The sequence below is a fragment of the Euprymna scolopes genome, chromosome 28, assembly GCF_053919585.1.
Source record: "Euprymna scolopes isolate OS-2025 chromosome 28, ASM5391958v1, whole genome shotgun sequence".
In the NCBI taxonomy this organism is placed as follows: Eukaryota; Metazoa; Mollusca; class Cephalopoda; order Sepiida; family Sepiolidae; genus Euprymna; species Euprymna scolopes.
Genome location: NC_136509.1, coordinates 63889362 through 63913431, shown reverse-complemented (window position 1 = coordinate 63913431; position 24070 = coordinate 63889362). Strand labels below are relative to the sequence as shown.

General features: G+C 30.9%; 1 protein-coding gene across 4 annotated transcripts in view; it reads right to left on the bottom strand.

The window, feature by feature from the left end:
- LOC145249678 (dexamethasone-induced Ras-related protein 1-like) overlaps nucleotides 1–24070 on the bottom strand; it is a 1077461-nt gene that overhangs the window by 311750 nt on the left and 741641 nt on the right. Inside the window, exon 1 of one of the 4 annotated variants that reach the window (XM_080111467.1) lies at nucleotides 11219–11454. The exons of the other annotated variants lie outside the window; for them this stretch is intronic. The gene's annotated coding sequence lies outside the window, so the exon portion shown is untranslated. Of the gene's footprint in view, nucleotides 1–11218; nucleotides 11455–24070 lie in introns of those variants that run through there. 4 annotated transcript variants of the gene reach the window in all.

Genomic DNA, 24070 nt, shown 5'->3' with positions numbered 1-24070 from the left:
TTTTATTTTATTTATTTATTATTTATTATTCCTAATAACAGTCAAACTACGCTGAAGAGGGTTAGGGCCCCGAAACATACAAGAGTATTGCAGAGTGAGAAAAATGTAAATAGGCTAAGAATACTCGAAGCATTGTACACTAAAACAAAGAAGCCTCAAATAAATAATATTAATTATGAGTGCAGCCGGAACGTTTTAAAATGTTTGTGATAAATCTTTGAATATGTATACGTCTGTGTTTGTATATATAAATGTATTTAATATATGTATAAAAAAAATCCGCTCACCTAACTTGTAACAAGTTACCACGTGATTAGGACAAAATGTATATATACGCAATTTAAAAAACAATTTCTACATTTATTTCTACAATATGCTTGAGGATGATAGAAGTACTTCCATCGAAAGCGCTCGCGATTATGGATCCAACATATACAATTTCAAGAAGAACACAAAAAGGACTATTCGGAGATTGGAGAAGATAAAAAGGAAAATTGTAAAAGAATAACTCCGTGCTATTCAATATTTGTCTAAGAAAATGCTGTCTAAATATACACAATATATATATATATATATTGATTATGAAAAAAGTACATTGTACGACGGCGTGCAATAAGTAATGTCCCTTACCCAATTTCAGTTGTTTGATCTAGCTGAAATTGTGCATGTCCAATGACTTATATCTCTACGGATTATGTGACAAATTACAGCTCTGAAATAATTGTGGCTTCTGTTTTACAGGAGTTTGAACTGAGTCAGGTGTGAAATGGAGCCTGTTGAATGTCGAGCAGTGATCCGGTTTTTGTATTTGAAAGGACGCACACCACAGGAGACTTTTGATGAAATGAAAGAAACCTATGGTGATAATGCACCATCATATGACCTTGTAAAACGCTGCCATCGTGAATTCAAACATGGCCGGAAGTCTGTGGAAACAGCTCCCAGATCTGGTCGACCCCCTTCTGCCATTGATGCGGCATCTGTCCGCTAAGTTGAGGCTGCCATTTTGGAAGACCGGCGCATTACTATTCGCTAAATAGCCCAAGATGTCAGGGTTAGTACAGGGTCTGTGGGAACTATCATTCATGACCATTTACATATGCATAATGCAGATGGATTCCCAGGTTGCTTACACCATTCCAGAAGCGAGAACGCGTCGAGTACTCGAGGATGAATTTGGAGATGTGCCAAGAAGATGAGTCAAATTTTTTCAAAAGACGTATTACACAGGATGAAACCGTGGTCCATCACTATGCTCCAGAGACCAAATCCCAATCAATGCAGTGGAAGCACTTCGACTCACCACCTCCAAAGAAGGCAAGGGTGCAGCCCTCCACTGGCAAGGTCATGCTCACAATCTTCTGGGACCAGGACGGAGTAGTGATGACAGATTTCCTGGCAAAGGGTACCACAATTACAGGAGCCTATTATGCTCCACTTGTGAGGAAATTAAGGGAAGCTATCAAAATCAATAGGTGGGGCAATATCAGCAAAGGTACCCTTCTCCTGCAGGACAATGCTCCGGTCTACAACTCGCATGTCGCCAGATCAGAAGCACGGGCGTGTGGTTATGAAATCCCGCCCCATCCTCCTGACTCTCCTGACCTTGCACCCTCTGACTTTCACCTCTTCCCAGTCATGAAGTTGTTTTTGAAAGGAAAGCGTTTCCCAGATGATGCAGCCGTGATTTCTGAAGTCACATCGTGGTTGGAGGACCAACCTTGGGTGTTCTACAAGAACGGTCTCCAGAGCTGCATCAAACGACGGGAGAAATGCATAACTCTGGGTGGTTCATATGTAGAGAAAGAGTAATAACTGCGCCAAGTTTCGTTGTTCTACTGCTGTGAGAAGTGGGTCAGGGGTATTACTTATTGCACGCCCCTCGTAATGAAGTACATTCTGCACTTAATAATCGGTGAAAATTTCGTATTGATTGGATAATTACTTGATTTTTGGTAGATTTTTAAAAAGAGATTTCTTCAAAAAATACTTACTCCTCCCTTCCGTATTTTTTTTATCGTGTTATTAACTATAACTGCACCCAACTTCGTGTATGGCTGAGTTAAATCAGTGAATACTCTATGATAATGACACTATGAAAACTTCTATTAGATTAATACTAATACTTCTACTACTGCTACTGCTACTACTACTACTACTACTTCTACTACCAATAATAATAATGATAATAATGATAATACTAATGATAATATTTATATAATTAAAGATAAGAAAAAGAAGACGAAAGGATAAGTGGACGATCAAGATTGAAACTTTGAGTTTCATTCCACTCTTTAATGCGTAACTGAAAATAATGTCTTTCGTTGTACTTGACTATTCATGTGGCTATCGACACAACTCCCAGAAAAAAGTGCGTTTAGAAAAGAAAAATGTGAAAGAAAACTAAGGTCAGCGTTTTATTGATATTTGGCTCCATCAACAAATGCACAGTGTTGGTGTCACTTGGAGATAACTCATGCCCAGTGTTATAAATCAAGTCGGCGCCCGAAACAAAAAGTCAAACATTTGTCCGATTTAAATAAACATTTCCTGTACAAATAAACATCAGAGAATGTAAAAAATACTCATCATTGTGTTAATAATAATATTAATAATGAAAAGAATATGTGTTTATCAATACTAATACGATTAATAATAATAATAATATTGCTACCCTACTACTACTACTACTACTACTACTACTACTACTACTAATAATAATAATAATAATCTCTCAAAATAACAGCACTAATAGTTGGAGCGCTAGAAACAATACTGAAAAACTTTAAAAAAAGAATGATAGAGATTGGAATCAGAGGGATGACTGATAAAATACAAAAGATAATAGTAATGAAAAGATAATAGTAATGAAAACGGCTAAAATAATTGAATGCGGAGAATAAATCACATGAGTTACACACACAAACTGAACATACAAAAAGTGCTACAGATGTGAAACGCAATAGAGCATCACATGGAATCATGAAAAGTGACACTATACTTGTAAGTTAACCCTTCCTCCTGCGCGTGCCCTTCCATCCCTTTTTTTTTTTGTATGTATCACCAAAAACTGACGTCACACCAAATAAGGGAGGAGGATCAAGGATGATAGAAAGACCGGGGAGAGAAAGTATTAGACAGACCTCTGCTGGATGAGTGCAAAACGTACTTGGACATTGGGGAGGTTTTTTGACACTCAAACTCCAGTGAAGATCAATAGTTGCAGCCAATTAGAAATCAATGGTAAGCGGCTGTAACGATAACACAAATTCACCTGCAATGGTTATCGACAGAGGTGGAGAGTACTGGAAATATGGTGAGACTTGCTGTCTATCAGACTCCTGAGAACGTCACAAGTTGTTCTCAAAGATAAATATTTCACGGTGATCTTTGTGACTACTCCTAGTGAAAACATTATAATAAAGAAGGGAAATTCATAAAATTGACTTGCAATAAAAATGATGATAAAATGTATAGAAAAGGCTTCACGGTCGTCGTCGTCAACAAGAACAACAACAACAACAACAGCAACAAAAACGACGACGACGACGACGACGATGATGATGATGATGATGATTATGATGATGATGATGATGCAGTCAAGGCAGTAAACTACCCGAAAAATATCAGATTAGATACGATCAGCTGAAGACGGTAATGCACTGGGAACTATGCAAACAACTGCATCTTGAACATCCAGGTAAATTGTTGGTAACAATACTTACGATGAGACCATAATATCCTACGGAATAGGTAAGTACATACGATTTAACTCAGCCAAGTAAAAAGTTGGGTGTAAGAATAGTTAACAATGAGTTAAAGATAATAGCCAGGTTGTAGATTTTGTCATCCAGCAGACCACATGGTGAACATCAAGGAGACAGACATCAGAAGAAGAAAATACACGGAACTAGTCAGAGAGTGGTAAATAATATGAGACAGATAGAAACTCAATATAACAATAATAGTTTTAGTAGCACTAGGAGTAGCACTGAGAAAAACTTAAAAAAAGAAGATGAATTGGAATCAAGAGGACGACGGAGAAGTTATTTGCAAAATTTTAAGGAAAACATTTAAATGAACAGACTAATCCAGATGAGATATAAACGCTAACCATAGCCATAGAAAAACTTCAACAGAATTTAAATAAAAAGATAGGTGAACACCACATAGAAACAAGAAAACTAAAAACACTTCAACAGAATTGAAATAAAAAGATAGGGGAACACCACATAGAAACAAGAAAACTTAAAAACAAAACAAAAATTTTGATCACCCTGCACCCCTTCAGCGTCAGAATCGATGCCCAAAATTATCAAGAAGGGTCGAAGGGAACGGAAAGACCGAGTACAAAACCGACCTCGACTGGAAGAGTGCAAAGAAGACTGGGACCTTGAAAAGATTTATTGCCATAAAAATTTTAGTGAAACCAGTGATCATTGCCAGTGAGAAGTTAATGGTAAGCGGCTTATGCGATGATTCAAATTCATTTCAGTCATTGCAAATATATAGTAAATGTAATTAATTTTCTTCTAAAAAATAACAAAAACAAATAAGACTGTGTGAATTTTGCAAACGGCTGCAATTTGTCATGCAGACAAATGATGCAAACACAAATTATAAGTTCTGGGAAACGAAAAGCATAAAATTCTCCGAGAAATGCAATAAAACTATGTTATGCTGGTGGAAATAGACAAACTCAATCAAGCAAGGAGATTTGGTGTGCTTATATTCGATACTCCACAATCCTATGCAAACAGATTTTACAAGACGAAACAAATGTGTAGGAGTTGTCGAAGAACTAAACGGAATATGGAACACAAAGAAAATTAATCTATCAATGATTTATTCAACCAAAATTGTTATGAAAATACTTGAATGTAGACTCACATAAACTAAGAATACAAACAAGCTACATGAAAGTTTAACTAAAAAGCACAACAAATGACAAAATTTGAACAAAAATCCCATAAGCTAACGAACATGCAAATCCAATCACACACACACACACACACACACACACACACACACACACACACACACACACACACACACACACACACACGATGTCAATTGCCTTAGTTCGAACCACACAAAATAGTAGTGAATCATCAAAGAGAATACAAAGACATGGAAGGAAAGCATTAACCTAATCATCCTTGTAAGATTGCGGAAAGCACCTGGAATCTCGAGGAAGGCTAACGCTACTCAAATACCAAACGATCGTAGCTAGCACAAAACTAATCAAAAATCGTTATTGCACTAACGAACATATTTGCAAGGGTTATCGATGGAAATATGAAGAGACTTAAGGGATCGATACTATTTATATTAGTATTCGGCCTACTGTTTTCAGCTTGGTTGTTATACGTACACGTTTCGACTTATATAAATGTTTACTGTCTTCAGGTGCGGTACAACTCATCTGAATAAAACCAAAATCTAATGTTAACAGATATCTCGCTGCCTAACGCCTTACACAGCATCCCCGTAAATTTGGTTCCAAATGGTAACCCCTTACGACAAAGTAAACCTTTACTATGAATTCCAATGCAATTACGAATTGCTTTCGACTTCTGCCTGGCAATATTTGAAAGAATAAAAACAAATACTCGAAATAATAAAAATTAGCAATCCTTATCTCAATAACTTTCAAACCACTTTTCAGAAATAATTACTACTACTCCTACTACTACAACTTATAATAATAATAATAATAAGAAGAAGAAGAAGAAGAAGAAGAAGAAGAAAAAGAAGAAGAAAAAGAAGAGGAAGAAAAAAGGTTACAGAGAAAATTGTTTGAAGCAAAAATAGATAAGGGAAAGAAAAAAGAAAAAATGTTCTTGATAATTATGATAGCGATAATAAAGGAAGTTTGATTACATCTTTCAATATTTATCACCTTTAAGCAAGTATAAATGTCCAAAATATTTAAAAAAAATTGTTTCCAAAAGAAATGAGAATGGTAAAAACAAAGCAACAGGGAAAAAGAGAACAATCTAATCATCACAATACAAAACATCATAATATAATATAATAATATTATAATATAATATAATAATATTATAATATAATATAATAATATCATAATATAATATAATAATATTATAATATAATATAATAATATTATAATATAATATAATAATATTATAATATAATATAATAATATCATAATATAATATAATAATATCATAATATAATATAATAATATTATAATATAATATAATAATATCATAATATAATATAATAATATCATAATATAATATAATAATATCATAATATAATATAATAATATTATAATATAATATAATAATATCATAATATAATATAATAATATCATAATATAATATAATAATATTATAATATCAAATTATAATAATATAATAATATCATAATATAATATAATAATATCATAATATAATATAATAATATTATAATATCATAATATCATACCGAAAGTAATTTTTACTTTTACACCAGTTTTGCTTTCTGGCTAGTTTGTGTCACGTGGTTTTCAACGGTATAGATATGGCATGTTTTCCATATATGCTTTAAATGAATAAAAAAAACAGATCCGCGCATTTAATTTTTATTTTATAGTTTATAGTTAAATGCAACTTCTAAAAACTTGGTGTACGCTCGATAAGTGCAAAATTTTCCATAATCGGATCTATCAGCATTCCAAGGTAAAATAACTTCAGATTACTGACAATAAACGAACCCTTTTCCCAAAGGAGAAAGAAATGGCTAGAAGAATAGACTTATGAGGCCGAAATATATAAACCCACTGGTTTATCATGTATTAAATTAATTTTTTATATTTAATATCGACAATCTATACAATATACAGAATATATATATATATATATATATATATATATATATATATATATATATTAGGCACCGCCAAAACTGGGGGGGGGGGTAGGTAAGTACTTTTTGACGGACCGTCTTTTTAAAAATCTACCAAAAGTCAGGTAATGAAATTTTCAGCGATTATTAAGAGAAGAATGAACTTTATAACAGTGTACGTATTTTTCATAAACGATATTTATATATATCTTTTTTTTTTACTTACAACTCCCCCCTTGTTTTGATGGGATACAAATATGCTTAAAATAAACATCTGAAACTGAACACAACATACTGTGTTGTTGTAAGGGACAGAATTATAGATTTAAAAAAAAAATGTTTGCATACCTTATTTTGACGTCTGAATATCAGAACTTCGATTGTGTTTAATTATCCTGCTTTTGAGTTTTGAAGTGTGAAATTCGGTGAATATATTAAGTAAAATAATTAATTTAAGTTAAGCAAAACAAACAAATTTTTTTTTAATATTTATACGAAAAAAAGCCATTTTAAAATCTTTGAGAAATAAATTACCAATTCTTTTTAGCGAGCCGAATAATGCATGACCATTGTTAAACAGGGTATGCTTTGAAGAATCGATGCAAAAAAAAAAAATCGATAAATATTGTGCCCTTTGTGTTAAAAATAGCATCATTTTTTCGATCCCGTTTGAAAACGTTTGCCGCCTTTCGACTACGGTGGACCAAACGCGATGAAATATTTTTTTTATTCTGCTTTAAATTGCCCCCCCCCCATTTTGGGGAGCCTGGCCCCCACACACATACACATTAAAACCAAACTCATACAAGTGGTCACCCATCTGGTACTGGCCAGCCTCAGCGTTAATAATACATTGAAATTTTCGTCACTGAAAAATAAGTTTTTTTTTGACCTGTTTGGTTTTCCATAGTTTGCTTTTTATCAAATACAAACGTAAACATTGTCGATCTAGACTATAGATCGACGCAAAGTAACTGGTTGCCTAAAATATGAATATATGAATAAGTGGAATTATTTTAAATTCAGGTACTTATATTATAATATTTTTGCATATTCTCATAGAAAATCATCCTAAATCTAAGTTAGACAACAAATAAATAAATTAATTATTTCAAAAACCTTTTTTTTTTTAAATATTTATGTACGGTTTTTTGTGCAAGACAAAAAATGTGAATTGTTAACTTTTTGGGAAAATTTAACATTTAAAATTTAATTAAAAATAGTAGAAAAAGTGTTACATGATTCTGTTTTCTATATGATAAAATTCAGGGGTTTATCTTTCTGGAAAAAAAAAGTTACTCAGAAATAATGGATTTTAATAAATGTAATTTCGTTTTAAAAAACAACAACTTGATTTTTCGGCCATTTTTGGCGGTGCCTAATATATATATATATATATATATATATATATATATATATATATATTCAGTATGTATATACATATATATATATATGTACATTTCATTTTTGTTGAAAATGCCGCTACACATTCATGAGAATGTTTCGGTCAGACGATTACGAACTAAAACTATATAAGTAATATCGTCTAAATAGGTATCTAGTTACTTTTAACTGGCTGACCGAAACACACACATGAATCTGCAGCTACATATGCAGCTTATGTAAAACAAATAATAAGTATATCTCGCCTTACTTTGGTATTGAACACTCTTGTATTATCTTCGTTATAATTTCATTTTCATCTGGAAAATATCTGGAAAATATTAACCTGGATAACCGTCAACTTTACAGATAAAATACCGGGTTATAAGTTTTATGTATGTGCTAACGTTCATTTATATAAATTTTGTTTTAAGCTTTACATTTTTTGTAAAATTAGATAAATACATTTTTATACACTCTCGGAATACAAATGGACCGTTCTTGCGGTTTTAGAATTATCTTGCTTGTTTACCTATTTTATTTTATATATTATAACAAAACCGAGAAAAATAACTTCTTTTTTTAAATTAATTATTTTGGAGGCGCTTTTAGATAATTCGTCACTGACCTGAGGGAAATAACTCTATTTTATTAAGATATCCATTATAAGAGAATCTGAGACACTTAAACCAACACAAAACAATTAAAATCAACGCAAATCATTTAACATTACAAAATCATGACAAGAAAGAAGCTTGTAAATAAGAATATACGTAAACTGATTTTTTTTCAAAAATAAATGTTTACTTTTATGCAATTTTTGCTGCTTGTTAAGATATAGTCGACAAATCGATTAAAACAAAATGTCGTTTTAAACAAAAAAATCTATATTACGTAGTAAATTGGCATGTCGAAAATAGTAATATACAAAAAATACGAAAGTGTATAGAGTAGAATGCTATTTATAGTTAAAACTAATTTTTACGGAAAACTAGGTAAAATTGCATTTCTATAGATGTTATAAAGTAGACTGTAAGGATTTCACACACAGAGGACATAATTCTGAACATATATTTTGGATTACTTATCATGGCGTGCAATATTTTTTGTATATAGCTACAGACTTTTTTTTACTAAAAAAACACACACAATAGCAGTTGTTATACTCAATGGATTTTCGTAATTTCTGTATACATTACTATTTTCGGCATGATAATTGAATACGTAATATTGTTTTCGCTTAAAACGACATATTTAAAATATCGATTTATTATATCTTAACAAACACCAATTTTTCAAATTTTTTCTCAAATAAATATTTATTTGCATATTTTAAGGTACTTGTCTTGATAAAACCGGAAGATCGAGTGTTTAAACATGTTCTTGTAATCAAAAATACTACTACTTACTAAATTTTGTCGAAAATGATATTTCAAAATGTTATGAAATTTTCTCAAGTAGAAAAACAGCTATTGCGTTTTTAGTAAAAAAAAAATAAAAGTTTATCACTATAGGCTAAAATGTTGACCATCATTTAAAATTGACCAACGTTTTCCTTTTGGCTAGGCAAAGTGTAGTACCTGTTCTGATACTACACTTCACTTTTTCTGACCTCGATCAGTGGAGGAGAAACATTTCTAGACTGAGACAATTTTAACTGTTGTTCCTATACAGAGTATGCCTTTACTGGATCTTTCTCACATTAAAAATCGCCATTGTGTCTAACTCTGCCCTCGTGGGGAGGCAAGTTAATAGGAACATTTATGCATAGGAGTTATGTCCCCTGTGTTCGAAATTCTATTGTCTATGTCAAAACATCTACGAAAAATGCAATTATTTCCCCAATTTTTCGTAAAAATTACTTTCAACTATAAATAACAAATCGATGATTTTTCTTAATATTTGGATATATTTTTATTTTTGACAATACAAGTAATATTATTTTTGGTTACAAGGATCAATTTTGAAAAAGACCTGTTGATTTTATCTTAACCACATCTTTTTTTTTAATATGTTTATTTACAGAAGTATTTTAATATTAAATTTTACAAAATAAAAAATAAAAAATAATAAATAAGTAAACGGATCAAGGTGAGCAGCAACTGATGCTTATGCATAACAGGATCTTTATATAAACACGAGTGTTTCCGATTGCAATTTTAGGAACAAACCAGACATTGCGAAAACAGTTTACGATTTAAAAAGCTATGAAAAAAAAAGATAAAATCGCAGAGGACACTAAGCATGCGAATGATTATGTATGGGTTAGGTTAAGGTTAGGATTAAATTAAAAATGAATAAATAGATAAAGTAGTCCTTAAAAAGTATAAAGTTGAAAAACCTTCCAAAAATAAATAAATGAATCAGGAACCTTGGACAGACTTATTGCCAGCCAAATCCTGGAGTCAATGGCAAATTACTATTGTTATAATGCAAATTTATTTGCATTTGTTATTTAACGTAATTGGTTGAAATAAACATATTTATTTGAAATGAAAACAATTTATCGATATTCAAATGTTTTTATATAAAGACAAAATTAAAATGAAACAATAATTCATGGAGCGTAATTGAATTGTATATGAAAGAGATCACTGTGGAATTTCCATAGGTCCCGCTAGCAACAACAACAGCAACAACAACAACAATAATAATAATAATAATAATAATAATAATAATAGTAATAATAGTAATGTGTAATTTATATGTGTTCGACTCTTAACAAAATATGAACAAGAAAGAAGAATAACAGAAGACAAAAAGGAAGGGTAAAAATAAGAAAGGACAGAAACAAAAACAAACAAAAACTCTTTTATTACGAATATTTGAGCATTTCTATATGTTAATAATTGACCTTATCTACGTTTAAATAAAACAAAAAACAAGAATTAGAAAATAATGCCGAACTGAAAAAGAAATAAATTATATTCAACAATGAGATCACTGACAAAAGATACACTGGCAATGCACACTATTTACTTGCCTGTTTGAGAAACTTGGTCCAGTTTTCTTTCACGTACGATCAAATATAACGAGATCCAACTCTTTTCCAAAGTTTTCTGCTTGATACACTACTCTAGACGAACAAAGAGTTAGAACTATTTCATGTGAAATAATTGCGCTTTGTACAGTAGTAATAACTCTTTTCGTTGTGAAAATCGCTCCCTTCCACTACATTACTCAAATTCGTCTGAAAATTGGCTGGTTCTTGCTGGTACGCATTTATCAAAGTGACGTAAAAGTTTATATATATATATATATATATATATATATATATATATATATATATATATATATAAACTTTTTCGTCACTTTGATAAATGCGTATATATCTACACACATACACACAAACACATGTATATATATATATATATATATATATATATATATATATATATATATATATTGAAATGAAGAGACCCATTGTTTTGTACGACTGAATTAAGATCTATTCGTCACTGTTTCTCCGTTTCGCCCATGATAAAAATATAGGAAAATTAGGTGCAGTAATTTTGAGAAAATCTGAAGCTTTTACTTCTCCTCTTATCTCGCTTTTCGTCAGTGTTTATTTAGAGTTTCAAATCAAACAATTACTTATATGTATTAGAAAACATTCATGTTTGTACACCTTTTTAAAATCAAACTCTTGGTTTAATTATTCATAGTCATTTTTCAGGTAAAAAAACAAGAAAATAAATTTACAGTTTCAAATTAGTTAATCGATTTCACTATTTTTTCTAATGAAAATTTCAATATTTTTCGTCTTATTATTATTTAAAGAGTTAAGACGTACTATGTCTACTACTTATTTCACTTACATCCTTTTCCCCTTCACTTGTTTCTAACATTACGGTTGTTCATTTTCGAAACAAATTTTCACATTTTCTAACATTAACACATGTTGTTAACTATTTAGCTTGCCACACTTAAATATTATATTAATTGTATTCATTCTATTATACAAATTATGAGCACACATAGCATACGTTTAAGACTCGATTAAACCATATAAATATTACTACTATTTTATTAGGTGCTTCCATATATTACATTACATTTCAGTGATTTAAAGGACATCAGAATTTTTATGAATATGTGTACTTTGAGCTGTATCCACAACAAACAAATACATGATGAAGATTATTACATTTGTTAAACAGTGAGCGAGATACAGTGTGTGTGATGGGGAAGTGAAGGTGATATCTGAAGTTTAATATTCTTTCAAGGGGGAGTTTTTCTTTTTTTATATATTTTAGTTCTCACAAAACTAACTAGAATCTACTAGGTACATGGTAGGTCTGTATGATAAACAACCACAGAATTCACGCATACGCCTGAGGAATCCCAGAGTGGATGAAACGCCGAATATTCAGTGTAGCTTAATCGCCACCGTACAAATTATTGACACTGTTGGGTTCCTTCTTATAGAAAGAGATTTTTAATTTTTAATTTGAATTTGAATTTTAAATTATCAATCACATTACAAAATATTAAAATAGCTCTAAGATATTTGCCTATCGACCTTATTAAATATCTGCATTACAACGAGCACTGTTTTTTCTTGTATTTTAATAAAATTAGTAATTTTACTATCACATTTAAATACACTCTGCTCTTTAGACTACTGTTCTAACCCCCTTTATATATATATATATATATATATATATATATATATATAATTTTGACACAAAAAATTACAAGAAAAATTGAAAAATACAAAAGGTATAGTCGAGCGAAAGAATGCTGCCTAAATACAAATAATACGAGAGACGTTCCAAAAGTAATGCCTCCCCCTTTTTTATTCCGCTCTAATAGATCAGAGGGAATTGCAAATTAAAGTTTCATGCTTTACTGCAGATATTGTCGGTGTGAAACAAACCCCTGTCATCGGCGTATGTTAGAAGTAAATACATGTCATCAAATTCCCCGATAAACATCGGTGACTGTTGAACGGTTTCGAAGTACTGAAGTTGATGTCATCACAGTTAGATGATGGATTCGTTTATTTCAGTGTGGCAACAGAAATATAGGTGACAAAGCACGGTTTTACGACCGAGGTATCCAATGCGGCTGGCAAAAGTGCATTTAAAATGCTGAAAACTGTATAGAAAAATAGATTCTGAATCACAAAAGGTTTCTTGTTTTAAGGTACCCATTCCGTCTTCGTAGCTCTTCAACGTGTTAGTTTATTTTAAAAATAGGTCTTACTATTGGAACGTCCTTCGTATATATGTATATATATATATATATATGTATATATATATTTATATATATACATATATATATTTATATATATATACATATATATATACATATATATATGTATATATATATACGCATCATTCTTACATATAATACATATGTAATAAAAAGAATTCCTTGTTTGGTTTGAAATTAGAGTTAAGCATTATGTTTCACTTGTCCTTTTCCTTAACTTTACATCAACAAATAACTTCTATTTATCGACAAACCAATCCCTTGGCTATGATTTTAGTGGTTGCGTTTCATAATAAAACCTTTGTGCTTTTTGCACGACGTTGTCCTTTTTTTACCTCCAACCTCATCCTATAAAGAACGATACAAACGAGATGACTGGTACGTAACATCTGGGTTGATAAAAAACTAATATCCATGATTCTAAATCTGATGATGACACATGAGGCCCTATAACGCTGCCACCGTTTTATATGCATGTCATTAAATCTCGAGAAATCATACACGTATATATTTGTATTCTAGCATTCAGGAACATGTGCTTGTCTTTTTTTTCTGCGCATTTTTCTATTTATACGACTTGCACATAGCATAAGCCAATCCTAATAACTGTTCACAACTTTCCAGTCGCTGCGCACTCGGGTCTTCTGTAGATCACATTCATCATATTCAAAATTCTCTGTTGTAATGCTTTAGAGTTTCTCATTTTATTGTTCGTTGACTTGATTTAATAATAAGCCCGATAAATGCCGAGCCTAGGAATTGAAATCTGAATACATTATCAACGAAACATAAAGATTCCAGTAAATCATGCGATTCAAAATAGCTGGATGATTCAAACGTAAATGATAGAATTTTTATTATTTGAGTATGTTTTTTAGATTATGTCAGTCCATATACCGGGTTCAGTTTAAAAAAAAAAACATCGATGAATGCCGATTGAGTGGGCACCTTTCATTTCTGATGTACTTCTATAAGACGCTCTGTTATCGCTCTCCCCGTCATGCTTAAGTATAACACACAATTTTCATTACTAAATTAACAGAATTAACAGACGCATCTTAAGATTATATGTGCCTATTAATCACGCAAAATACAATTCCTAGAGGCACTCTCTATGCATTGGTAACAGCAGCCATATTTTGTTTTACTTGGCGTTTTTCTCTCAGTTGAAATCATTTACTCGCGAGAGGCAGATCATGGCGATTGCCAACATGTTATGAACTTAAACATGGGAAGCTGATTAGTTAATCTGTTCCGGCATCCAGCTCACCTCCTTCTGAAGGCGGTTTCTACCGTTATTACCAGACGAGGCAAATGTCTGTTCGCCTTAGGATGTGGACATTTTACTTTCACATCTTAGCAATTATAATGAATCATTATGGTCACTAAGCAATTTAGGAATTTTATACAAAAGCAACACTGAAGTAAATAGCACCGAATTACACTTGATGTACGAAATTTTATATTTTCACAATAACCATTGATTTCTGTTATATCATTTTAATAATTTAGTTCGCGTCTGTTTATAGTAAATTTAAATTCTATAGGCTTATAATAATTCAAGTATATTTTAAAACACATTTAAAAGTTTAACGTAATTTTTAAAACTACATTTCCAAATGTTTTAAATATATATACTAGCAGGAACCGATAACCGGCGCTGCCCGGTGGTAATATACCTCCCTCTGCGTAAAAATATATAGTACCGGTGATATTGTTGTTATTGCCCAACCCCCAGGCTCATCATATTAAGAACAGCTTTCGGAATAGACACTCCATTTTGTAAGTGGAGTAGGTCTAGTAACAAAATATTCCCGAAATCTGGCGGGTAGATTATCTTTCAGGGTATCTTTCAGTGTATGGTTAAGGGTCTTGTTCAGGGTATGTTATTTTTGTTGGCATGACGGAGTAAGGATGGCAAAACACTCTCGAAGCCTCTAACACTTAAAAGGAACTAAATTCCTGTAGTTGCATGTACGTTCAGTTAGTGACAGTTTTAAGTAAATATGAAAAAAGAAACAGTATTAATAGAACGGATTCTTTAAATAATAAACAATTCTTTTTTTATTTTAAACAATATATACAGAATATTGTTTCTATTATAAACAATCTAAATCGAACACTTTAGAGATTAAAACAATAGAAATATTGTCAATAGATATACCTATAAGAAAAATAAATTGGGGTATTTAGACACAAACAATTTATTATGTTTAGTGACCTAAATTCGTGTAAAGATAAAAAGAAAACAGTTATTATTATAAGTGTTTAAAGTATGCACAAATATTTATCAATATATATATATATATATACACATATATATATATATATATATATATATATATATATATATATATATATATATATATATATATATACCCTAAAGAAAATGAAACTATATTTAGGAAAAAAAAAACAATGTAATTTGGATTGTGACCTATTTGCGTTCAAAAATTATTACAAAACATGCAATAATAGTTAATACCCGCGACAGCCCTAATAAAGAAAATGCTAAAAAAAAATTAACCAACCTCAGGTAAGAAAAATTTAAATACCAGAGAGTACCCGTGCGATAGGCAAAAAAAAATAAAATAAAATAAAATAAAATAAAAATTCTGGAAAAAAAAGTAGCGGCAATAATCAGGATCGAACGTTTAACGCTTGGTGGAAAAGGATTGTGCAAAAAACATCAACAAAAAAAACGACAGAAACGCTTAAATCGAGTGATCTACTACAAACTGGCGACGTTAGCACTCTCGAAATAACGCCTTTTAAGAGAACATGTTTAGATGTGCGAATATTCTCGCAACATGTAAACACAAAGTGACTCGTTCGGTTGACACCATTAAATCGCTTAATGTAAACATAAGTCTTTCTATTTATAAATTAAACCAACAGTGCGTGTTAATTTTTTAATCTTTTTAAAATTATCTGCAAATATCATCGAAAGGTGTGTAACCTTTACTTGTTCGGTTTACACCGATTAATCACTTAATGTAAACAAGTGTATCTACTTAAAAAGTAAATTAACTGTTCATTGTAAATGTTCAATGATTTTGATTTTGAAATTAAAGTATACAACAAAACATGTAACCATTGTATACTACATTAGTTCTTTTCAAGAATACTAAAGTTACAAAACATCCACATAGACAGTGTATAGGCTACAGAAGTTCACAACTGCAATAATCGAGCATGCAGATTTATTTTTTATAGAGCGTAGAAAAAATAATTTTAGTCAGTTTTACTTTAACAAAAAAAGAAAGAAGGCTTAAAAATTACATAATAGTCGGGTCTCAAATGCAGTAATAGTGTAATTAGTTGTTTTTGAATTAGGCCAATACGTGTATAAAGAAAGAATATTAGTCAAGTATAATATAAAAATAATGAAAGTTTATGTAGCTAATAGGAAAGAGCCTGTGGCGATGTTTTATGCGTTTGTATTAGGGGTATTTTATTTACAATGATAGCCTCTCGTAGACAGGGGGCATATTTTTTAATTGCCGGAACGTTCTTTTTTGAAAGGATTTATATTCTGGAATGTATGAATATTTTGGTCACAGCCAATAAGATTTAGTTGAATTTGAGGAGGGAGAGATCATTAATTTTTAGAATCGGGAGAAAGAAAGGTTATGGTATGCGTGTAAGTGTATGAGTAAGAAAATTCTACATATGACCCAAATGCAGAATATATACCGGTGTCACGTGGGCGCGGTAGGAGTACCTTTTCTTTAGAGGAGGAAATAGCAGCTGCTTCCACTATAGATGTTTGCGACAGTGACAAAAATACATACGACAGAAAATAACATATATATATATATATGAAATAAAATGGAGGTGGAAGGACCTGGATACTCAACGTTTCGCCCGATTTATGCGGGCTTCTTCTTCTTAAATCGGGCGAAATGTTGAGTATCCAGGTCCTTCCACCTCCATTTTATTTCATATCGTCGGATTTAATCCAACTCAACAATCATATATATATATATATATATATATATATATATATATATATATATATATATATATATATATATATACCACGGAAAATAACACTAAAAGAACATGTGTATTTAATGCGAATTAAGATGCTTCTCCTGCGATGGAATCTAGGATTTTAATGTAGCGAATAAATGTGAGCAAGGTGGCATTCAAAAGTTACATCATATAATAAGCATATAATAATCATATAATGGCTGATAATGTACACATAATACATATGTGTGGCATCTGTTGGAGCAAACCTAGTGCACTTTGGTCCAGATGGGAATTTCTGCAATCAAATTATATATATATATATATATATATATATATATATATATATAATTTGATTGCAACAATTACAAACAATATATGCACTGCGATAATGGATGTGGAGATATGAAAATGAAATGTGATGTTTTATAGTATCCGAAAGCGTTTGTCGTGACGAACCTGTCATTTCGCGGAAAATAACACTGTAAGGACACGTGTATTTAATGTGCATTAAGAACATCATAAAATAAAAACCCGGTCCCTTAAAACGTTTTTGCTTTCTATCCTAATATCTTTTAATAAACTTAATTACGCACACAAGATAGAAATATTTATGTAGTTTTCGTTTTCCACTGTTGAAAAGAAAACTGAAATTTGCTTTATGTTTTCTCGTCGTTTTGACAAGTAAAAGGAACCACGAGCATCGATCTACGCGACCATAGAGTCTTGACTAGAAAAGTATTAGATGAAACCCATGGCGAAGACGGACACTAATGTGAAAAAACACAAGGTTTGAACTCAAATCACAAAGTGCGATTTTATTAAGTAAAATAAATAACTCAACATGTTATATTTGTACGCAGTCTCCAATAAAAATAGTTACCGATAGCTAACAACTATTATTATTAACAAACACCAGTAACCTTTTCTGAATGACGACAAACAACCAACACATTAATCTAATACACGCATTTATCATTACATTCACTAATAAAATAATTTGTTTGCCGATGTTCGCATATCGTTGTAATTGACATTTAATATGTTGTTTTGTTGGTTGATGTGGCTATAAAGATTTAACATGCTAAAATTCACGATGGATAAACAACGTTAGTCTTCAATCTAATGCGATAATTTTAAACATTAAGAGATTGAAAAAATAGCGAAGTCAGCATAATATTTAGTATGTTATTACAATATATACTAGAAATGCAAAACCGGTACACCCAAAACTTAATCAGACAAGGTACTTGAACAGAGTTACTTACAATGAATCAACGAATGAATACAAAATTATAATCTATATTAAAAAAAGGGAAATAAGAGAAATAATAATAATAATAATAATAATAATAATAATAATAATAATAATAATAAAATAATAATAATAATAATAATAATAATAATAATAATACTAATGATCATGCGGCGTCCCCCTCTACGAATGGAAAATTTACTTTTACCATGACTAATGTTTGTGTAAAATTACAAAAAATCCAAGCCGTGGTTATTGAAAAAAGTTCAAACAAACGAAGAGACGAACGAACGGGAGTGAATGACTAGGTCCAATCCATCCTTTGTCGGGGGACCAATAATTGATTTCGATATAAGCAGATCAATATGAATCAACGAGTATCTTATTTTTATAGCAGAAATTAATCTTTTGGTTCACTTCGTAGAACCTTTTATGGGTCAGAATCGAAAGTCGGTGCACTTTAAAACAAGTACGGTAAGTCACAACACATACATTCTTCTCGCCGGTAAATGTTTAGGAGACACGAAAAACGGACACAGTTAATACTTTCTCCAGCAAAAGTGCATGCAACGTTTTATGAACGTTCCGTGTTATTTGATATGGCAGGCGAGGAATACAAAATCATCAGTAAAGTTTAAAGTAAAGAAATACATCAAAATGCTTTTGCAGATAGAAAGCGGAATTTTGTACTCGATGCCTACAATTTGAAAAAACATCCTACACTAGTTTCTCATATAAATGCTCAACGGTATTCCAATTATAGTACCCAAAGAACTTGAACCAGAACTAGCGCCCATACTTACAAAACTGTTTAAACGTTGTCTTAAGGAGAATTGCTTCCAATCACCCTGGAAAATCTAATCAGTATGCTCTGTATTTAAGAATTCAGGTGATCGTTCATCTCCCTCTCAGTACAGGCCAATAAGTCTCCTGTGCGTCATGAGTAAGTTGCTGGAATATGTGTTAAATAGAGAAGTAATCAACCATCTCAGCAAAAATAACCTTCTTAGTGACACACAATATGGTTTCCGTTGTGATAGATCTACAGTAGATGTGCTTACAGTTATATCTCATAGGATTAGCGCATCTCTCGACAGAGGCAACCTTTCTAGGGCGATTGCTCTTGACATATGAAAGGCCTTTGATAGGGTATGGCATAAAGGTTTACTTTACAAGATCTCCAGCTATGGTATAGCTGGAAATGTCTTCTCAATTATTAAATCATTTCTCTCTGATAGGTTCATAAGAGTAGTAGTTTATGGGCCAAAATAAGAAGCTCACAGTATTAATTCTGGTGTCCCTCAGAGGTCTATCCTGGGCCCAACTCTTCTGATCTACATTAATGATCTTCCAAATCACATCCTTACATCATTCGTAGACATTTTTGCTGACGACACTGCCATCTTATGGTAGCACATCTAAGACAGTAAACGACCAAATTCTCTCCGATTCTCTCTCTTCTGATCTTGATCACGTTGTACAATGGGGAAAGGAGTGGCTGGTTACTTTTAATGCATCTAAAACCAAACTTCTATCTTTACATCATCAACGTTCTTATCCCCATCTGGCATCAATTAAAATGAATTGCTCTCGTCTTGGGGAGGCCTCAAGTTTTGATAGGATTCTGGGCTTGATCTTTACTCCTGATCTTAAATGGAACACGTACATCAAATCTGTTGCCAAGGCCACTGGAAAAATGGTCGGATCCTTCTATCGATATATTAGATATCTCACTGCTGATGCAATTCTCTATCTATATAAGAGCCAGATACGCCCAAGGATGGAATACTGTTGCCACATATGGGCAGAAGCTGCTAGAAAAGACTTGTCCTGCCTTGATAGGGTTCAAAATAGACTTCGTGGCCTGGTGGGAGATGTCCTTTTCTCTTCCCTACAACCTATATTTCACAGAAGAGATGTTGCGAGTTTGTCTCTGCTGTATCCTTATTTTCATGGAAAGTGTTCGACTGAGCTTCAATCTATGTCCCCCCCCTCGCCAAACTTTCACAACTCACAACTCATCTAGCTGAAAACACTTTCAATAATTCCCCCTCACTCTTTATGTGTGCCTAAACCTAAACATAGATTCCATGATCAAAGCTTCTTTCTTAGAACTGCACGCCTGTGGAATTGTCTTCCGTTTCCTGTTTCCAGCTGTCTATAATATGGTTGTCTTCAAGTCCAACGTGAACAAGTTTCTGATGAGCCGTCCCACTTAAGTTAACAAATTTACCGAACTTCTATTACTATCGATTACTATATTTTCCTTTTGACTACTGTTCACTCTTTAACCCTTATCCTTGAGTGGCCTATCGGCCTTTATAAGTGGTGACGCCTATATAAAATAAAACAAAAACAAAAAAAACTATACTATCTAATAAGTCCTGAAGGGCAGGGATCAACATTTTCTACTGATCCTTTTTGAAACATTGTTACATTATAGAAAAATGGGGAGGACGATTTGCATTTAGCTAGATAACATTTGATCAACCTTAAAATGACAAATGACTTTTCTAAAACTAGCAGAAACTGAACTTAACTTTCACAAAAACACTCGACTTGCTACACGCACTATATATGATTCCTCCACTCTCTATTTGTGCCTAAATCTAAACGCAGATTCTATGAACAACGATTCTTTCACACAATTTTCCGCTTTCCAAGAAGATAACAGTGTTTCGCTGGCGTGCTTCCCTGTTGAATACAACATGGTAGCCTTCAAATCCAATGTAAGCAGGTTCTTGTTGAGCTGTCCCCGTAAATAATTAAATTTTACTAAATTTACACCATTAATGACCTTGGTAAATAGGTATTCTTCAGTAAAAATAAAAGAAAATCGTCAAGTGAATTGTAAGGTGACCTATCAATTGTTTACGTTTCATATTGTATGTAATATTAATTTCGGATAATCTCTTTCTATAAACCCGGATAATCAATTACACCTTTGTAACGAGATTTATTGCTTTAAACGATTATCTGCAACATTACATGTACAGTATGTCATGTAGCTATCCAATGAAAATTGGGCTTTTCAATGCTATTAAACAGTACTTAGAGAGTTAAAAACGGTGTCGAATGTGTCTAAACAGAACACGTTATGAAACATGAATGTATTTCTCAGCAATAAAATGGTGATTTAATATCTAAACGAAAAGCATAAATATGATAATTAATTTTGATTTTATTTACATCAAATAGTTCTTTAGGTTTTCGAAAATGATAATACGCTTGGTTTAAGTTTTTAACTTTTCAGAGTGTGATTTATATATATATATATATATATATATATATATATATATGTATATATATATATATATATATATATATAGATGAGGGTGATTGATATATATATATAAATGTGATTGATATATATGAGTGTAGTTAGTATATATATATATATATATGATTGATAGATAAATGAGTGTGATTTATATATATGAGTGCGATTGATATATACATATGTATGGGAGTATGATTAATATAGAGATGGGTGTGATGATGTATATGAGTGTAATTGATATATATATGTATATATATATATATATATATATGTGAGTGTGATTAATATACAGGATGTCCACGACGTCTGGCTACATTATGTAACCAGACTTTGTGGCCAACCTGTCTATATATATATATATATATATATATATATATATATATATATATATATATATATATATATATATATTTATATATATACACCCACCCCCAGACACACACAGACGTATATACACATACACACACACGCACACACGCACACACACACACATATATATATATGCATATATATATATATATATATATATATATATATATATATATATATATATATATATATATACAGGGTGTCCACAAAGTCTAGCTATATAATCTAGAGGATGCTTCTACAAAGTTTGGCTACATTATGTAGCCAGACTTTGTGGAGACCCTGTATATGAGTGGGATTGATATATATATATATATATATATATATATATATATATATATATATATATATATAGGGGTGATATATATATATATATATATATATATTTATATATATATGTATATATGGGAGTTAGTGATATATATATATATATATATATATATATACATATATGAGTGCGATTGATATATACATATATGTATATATATATGAGTGTAATTAATATTTATATATGAGGGTAATTGATATCTCTCTCTCTCTCTATATATATATATATATATATATATATGAGTGTGATATATATATATGTGTGTGTGTGTGTGTGTGTGTGTGTGTTTGTGATTGATATATATATATATTTGTGTGATGGATATATATATATGCGCGTGATTGATATATATATATGAGTGTGAGTGATATATATATATATGAGGGTGATTGATATATATATATACATATGACTGTGATATATATATATATATATATATATATATACGAGTGTGATACATATATAGAGAGAGGGTGTGATTGATATATATATATATATAGCCTGTGGTTTATATATATATATATATATGAGTGCGATTTATATATATATATATATATATATGTGTGAGTGTGATATATATATATGAGTATGATTCAAATATATATGACTGTGATATATGTATATATATATATATATATATGCGTGTGATTGATATGAGTGTAATTGACATATATATCACTACCAAATATTCTAAAAAATAATAATTTTCAGACTTATGACCCTTGAAAATGTTTGTCTGAACGAAAAGCGCTTTGGGTATATTTTAACGATCGTTTTTTAATCGACTTATTTATTTTATTTAATTGTACATATAACTTGCCCCATTATATATATATATATTTTTTTTTTTTCTTTTCCTCACCCCGGTTTCCATTTTTTAGTTGATTGAATTTACGATATGGTTCACTTTTTTATAATTATTCTAAAATTTTGCCAATCGAATAAAGTTATATATGTATATATATATGATGGTGACTGATATATATGAGTTTTATTGATGTATGAGTGTGATAGTTATATGTGTATGTGATGGATATATATATATATGAGCATGATTGATATATATATATACACATAGTATAAGAATGCGTTCTATTGAAAAATATATATATGAGTATGATTGATGTATATGTATATGAGTGATGGATATAAAATAATATTGAAATATAAAAATAATACTGACATATATATGACTGTGATTGATATATAAGAGTATCACATATATAGATATATGAATATGTGAGTGTGATTGATATATATAGTAGTGTGATTGATATATAGTAGTTGATTGATTTTTATGAGTTTTACTTATATATATATATATGAGTGTGATTAGTATATATATGAGTTTCATTGATATATATATATATATATATGAGTATGCTTGATATATACATGTGTGTGTGATTGA